The following is a 6,000-nucleotide window of genomic DNA, read 5'->3' as shown; positions in this document are numbered from 1 at the left end:
AGAATTTCAGGTCTGTTTGGGGTGACTTTGGAAAGCTGCCAGGTTTAACTACAACAACTCTCTAAGCAGAGGACTTCCTTGCAATGATAAACTGATAAATTTCGCTGGGCCTACTCCCTCTCAGTAACCAAAATCAGGGCAAATGGCCCTGTCCTCTCCTTTGCTACAGTTCATGGCTAAGTTTAAAACAAAAAAGGCTGTCTGCTTATCAGCAACATTTGTAAGCTACTTCCTGGAGTATCTAAAAGGAAATGTTCCCCAAGACCCTCAAAGAGGCATAGCTACAGAGGGGAGAGTTGAACACTGTTATCATGGTTGGTCTAATGAAACAGCTGGTCTCTTTAGGCTTAAAATTTGCCATCTTTAATATTAAATATATGGAGGAGTCTTCACACCAAAACATACATCTACAAGCAATTGATCTCCCAGTCTCAGCCAAAACTCTGAGGAGGAAAACCAAAGGCCTTTATCCTGTAGTGAAAAATTACTCGTGCTGCATTAGTCTGCTGTCATTTCGCACACAATCGCCAAATGAGCTGTACAGACTTTCCATTTTCTTGGGAGAATAAAGAGACATCAAATTAATTTAGAATTCTGGACAGCTTTTCCCACCTACATGAGAAAATGCTTCTCACGGGGATTTTCTCAACTGTTGCTTTTTTCCTGACACAAGTGTCAAACACTCTGGCAGGTGAACTCTGCAGCACTTGATGGCCTTCGGGGTTGGAACTGGTAAACCAATATAGTTCTGTCATCACCCACATGCTAAAGCTCAAACAAATCTATATGTGCAAGGGAGGAAAGGCAGCTGCTGCTGTCCCTGGAGAAAAATGCAATTAACAAACCTTTCAGCATACAACCTCAGCATTTCCTTTTGGAAAGTAAAAGGGGGAGAGTTGGAGAGCTAAAGGGGTACAGGCCAAGATCATGAACTCTTGGGATGAGTATATGTGTCTAGCCAAGAAGAGGAAGGATAAGACCAGGTAGAAGGGAAGCGTGGAAGATCAGGGTCTCAGTTTCTCCTCATTTTGCGCAAACCCTTGTCTGATACCGGAACTCAAAACTGTTTTTTCTTTCTTTGTTTCTGAGTGGCAGGACAGTAGAATGAAATTAATTTCCAATGCACTTTGTGTTGTATAGACATAGCATACACATGGGCATAACAAGACTCATCGTACCGGGGCCAGCACTGTAGATTAGCTGGTAAAGCCACTGCCTGCAGTGCCAGCATTCTATATGGGTGACACTTCGAGTCCCAGCTGCTCCTCTTCTGATCCAGCTCTCTGCTGTGGCCTAGGAAAGCAGTAGAAGATGACCCAGGTCCTTGGGCCTCTGCTCCCGCATGGGAGACCTGGAGGAGACTCCTGGCTCCTGCCTTCAGATCGGCACAGCTACGGTCGTTGCGGCCATTTGAGAATTGAACTAGCAGATAGAAGACCTCTCTCTCTCTCTCTCTCTCTCTCTCTCTGCCTGTCTGTCTGTCTGTCTGTAACTCTGCCTTTCAAGCAAATAAATAACTCTTTAAAAAAAAGACTCATTCTACCATTACTTTGGTTACCTGTCAACTGACATGTGATATTTTCCTGGAAAACAATTGGGTGCCCTTTCCATTTTGTTTGATTAAAAAAGAGTAGGTAAAACCATTACTTGTTGGAGTAACACTTTGTACAATGAAAATAATGGGGAATGTTAGAGCCAGAAATTACCTTAGAGTTAACATTATTTATTTATTCATTTATTACTCATTTGTGATAAGAAACTGAGGTTCAATAAAATGAATTCACCCCATTTAGCCAGCTGGTTAGGGAGAGTTGTCAAACTGGTAGTTAGTTATTTCGGCATTAATAAAACCTTAAAGTGATTTTTCCAAGGTATATCCTGGGTACTGCAGATTCAATGGGGAAACATACTGTACTCTGAGTTCCCTAAGGTCAGGGGCTAATGTTTCCCATGGGGGTGTTAAGGCCAAAGCATTGTACCCAGAATCACAGTGGATGCTGGTGGATCAATCCAGAAGCAGATGAAAAACTGGCGTTATGAAAGCTAGTCTCCTCATGAGCAGCACGGCCTACCCAGTCAATCCTTTCAAAAGAAAAGCCTAATGTAATCTCTGCAGCACTACATTTCAGAATCTTATCATGTGGGGCCGGCACTGTGGCTCACTTGGTTAATCCTCCACCTGCAGCACCGACATCCCATATGGGTGACAACAGTGAAGAAATTAGCTACTTTTGAAAATAAGCCTTATTTATTGTAGGACTTTTAGCATCAGCCTTGGCCTTCCCCCACTAAATGCCAGTAGCTGTCCTCTGGCTTTGACAGCCAAAACCGTATTCAGAAATTGCCAAATACTACCCCCTGGGGGGATGTGACATCTCCTGTGGTTAAGAACCACTGTTCTGTTCTGTCCCAGTAATGTCTTGGAGGAAAAGACGAAGCTGTCTTATAAGGATAACTTTGATGTTTCGGGGTTCATGCGTCAGTCAATCCCAGTGGGCCTTTACATTTCCAGTATGTGAAACAGTATAAACTGGATCAGGGACACATTACCAAGTGACTTAGGTATCAGGAATCTCTTGGATATATTCCCTTTACTCTCTGCTACTTTTAATACAAGCTTCCTGTCCATGAGTCAAACGTTTTTTTTCCTGGCAAAGTGACTTGGAATGACATTAAATACAGCTAGGCACTGCAGCTCCACTTCTGAGGACATGGCACAGCTTCTTAGGAGATTACGCAGGAACACAACCAACTGCAGGTGGCTTCAAGTTACATAGCTCAGGCCAGTGGTCAAGGGGAGATGTCGTCATAGAGCCACTAACTTAGAGGGTGGAGGCCTCAAGATTCTCCAAGTTAACCTGGGCTAAAGTTAATAGCTGAGGTCTACTCCCAGGAAAAAAAAAATTCCATTGAGTTTGACATCACATGTATGGCCAGTCCCATACTTCTATGCCATGAGTGGGATTTAGTTATCTTATCCCTAAACTCTGCCCCCTCGGGCTGCCACATGCATAAGTACTCAAAGGTTACCTATTCTTCTCTGATATGGTAATGATCTAAAAATAGGGAAGTGATTTAGAAACTAAACAAAGCAACTAATTAGGTTTTTTATAACCTGTGAATAAATCAGTACAGGGATTCAACTGAATCAACTGACATTTGAAAAGGAAGAATTCATTCCAGAACAGTACAAAACCCATCATCATATTAACCCAAATGAATAAGTTAATGGAGTAAATGATCCAAGGTTCGAGTCTTTAGCAAAACAGCAAATGGTTTAGGTGCCATTTCTTCCATACCATTAATAAAGCTGGCTGAGTCTCTTTTGCAAGATTGTGACTTTATACAATTGGCAAGGGCATGAAGTCTCTGTTGGGTTTCTCCAGAACTAGAGGCCACAAATGGGAGGTTTTGGTAATGGGTTTTCAGGACAGTATACAAAAAGATCTTCATGTTGCTGTCAAGTGTGAGCTGCTTAAGAGAGTGGACTCTCTTGTGAATTAGTTATTTCAGAAGGAGTTGCATCAACACTGATTTAAAATAGTGCATGTGAGAGCCCTGATTACATCAGCACCCAGACCGGCAGTCCTTAGTACAGCCTCTTGACTCTGTGGTAACAACATTCAGGAGGAGGCTGCCACTGGGGCTCCCAGACCTGGTTCGTAGAAGCCTGATGACCACTTTCAACCACCTCCCATCCCAGGGAGCACCCATGACAGGGACCTGTGCTGGCATCCTACTAGAGTCACTGGTCATGTCTGACAAAGGTTCTGTCCATGATACAGGTAAGCAGGGCACAGGGAAGGGCCCATTGTTCCCTCCTCTCCGTCTTTTACACCCCTGTCTCCAAAAATAATTTGTGTAATCCAATTAACATCCCAACCCTAATAATGTAGGGTCTTAGGGATGTTTTAAGCTAGATCAACATTTTGGCTCAAAAACATTCCCTTAGGATATTATAAACTGAAATAAATTCAAGAAATATATATTAATGTAAACTGGTCCAACCACTGTGGAAGACAGTGTGGAGATACCTTAGAAATTTGAATATAGACCTCCCATATGATCCAGCCATCCCACTCCTGGAAATTTACCCAAATCAAAAGAAATCAGCACCTGAAAGAGTGACCTATATCCCCCTGTTCACAGCAGCTCAATTCACAATAGCTAAGAGATGGAATCAACCCAGATGTTCTTCAACTGATGATTGATAAAGAAGTTATGATATGTATACACTACGGCGCACTACTCAGCAGTAAAAAAAAAAAAAAAATTAAATCTTATCTTTTGTAACAAAATGGCTGCAACTGGAAACCATTATACTTAGTGAAATGAGCCAGCCCCAAAAAGACAGATACCATATGTTTTCCTTGACCCAGGGTAACTAACAGATTACCTAAAATGTAATGGAGTGAAATGGACATTTTGAAATTCAGTGACTGTTTACAGCCCTTGTCTCCTCTGTTGAGGAATGGTGTTTTTTTCTTCATAATATTTGTTGAATTATTTTCTTAGTGTAGGGTTAACCTTATGATCATTAAGTAAACTGAAAATAGATCTTTGTGGAAATTGAGAGTGGAATAGGAATGGGAGGAAGAAGAGGGTTCGGAGCCTGGGTGGGAGGGGAGGGTGGAAAGTATCACTTTGTTCCTGGATCTGTATATTTGAAGTACATGAAACCTGTATCACTTAAATAAAATTTTAAAAAAATTGGGACCAATGCTGTGGCGCAGTGGTTAAAGCTGTGGCCTGCAGTGCTGGCATCCCATATGGGCGTCAGTTCAAGACTTGGCTGCTCCACTTCCGATCCAACTCTCTGCTGTGGCCTGGGAAAACAGTAGAAGATGGCCCAAGTGATTGGGCCCCTGCACCTTCATGGAAGACCCGGAGGAAGCTCCTGGCTCCAGGCTTCAGATCGGCGCAGCTCTAGCCGTTGTGGCCAATTGGAAAGTGAACCAGCCGATGGAAGACCTTTCTCTCTCTCTCTGCCTCTCCTTCTCTCTGTGTGTAATTCTGACTTTCAAGTAAATAAATAAATCTTTAAAAAAATTTAAAACTTTTTAAAAAAAGAACCCGCTTGTGTCAGGTACCCTGGCAGGCACTGGAAACACAGTGGTGAATGGCATAGGGCTGGTCCCTGACCTTTAAGGCCTTCCCTATCAAACAGGGAGGATATGCAAACAAGCAAGCCATAGCACAAGTGAGGTAAGATAGGGGAAGCAGAGAGCAGTGCAGGGGCAGATGGCAGCAGCCTACCCCTATTGGGTGAGTTGGGACTCACCAGAACTAGGGCCCTATAAACTGAGACCTGAGGAGAGTGGGAAAGTAGACAAAGAATAGATGTTCCCAACAGAGGACACAGAGTGGGATAAAGTCCCGGCCTGCAGCACTGCATCACATATGGGTGCCAGTGTGAGCCCCAGTTGCTCCACTTCTGATGTCTCGGGCCCCTGCACCCATGTGGGAAACTTGGATGAAGCTCTTGGTTCCTGACTTTGGCCTGCCAGCTCTGGCCATTGTGGCCATATGGGGAGTGAACCAGCAGGTGGAAGACTTCTTTCTCTCTCTCTGCCTCCACTTCTCCCTTTCTAAAACTCTTGCTTTCAAATAAAATAAATAAATCTTTTAAAAAGTAAAAGTAAGAAATAAGATATTAAATGTTTCATATACTTTCTTGGCAATGATATCATTGAGTTTACCAGTAGACAATAAATATTGAGCAAAATAGTGAAACATTTATTTATTCTCTGAAAAGTTGAGTACCATTTTGCTTAAGGGGAGAGGTTAGTTTTAGTTAATTTTCAGATCTCTCAATGTGGCTTCTGTGAAATTGAGAGACACTTTGAAACCCACAGATTCTTTCTATTCAATAGATGGCACATTTGGTCCCTCCAAAAAAGGATATAAGTTTTATTATCCAAAGGATTTGAGGTAGTTAGTTTTTAAGTCAATGGTGTACAAAAGTGTCGAGATTCAACAGGTAGATCCTAACCCTACAAG

Source organism: Oryctolagus cuniculus, chromosome 6 (assembly GCF_964237555.1).
Source record: "Oryctolagus cuniculus chromosome 6, mOryCun1.1, whole genome shotgun sequence".
In the NCBI taxonomy this organism is placed as follows: Eukaryota; Metazoa; Chordata; class Mammalia; order Lagomorpha; family Leporidae; genus Oryctolagus; species Oryctolagus cuniculus.
This window is presented reverse-complemented; position numbering follows the sequence as displayed.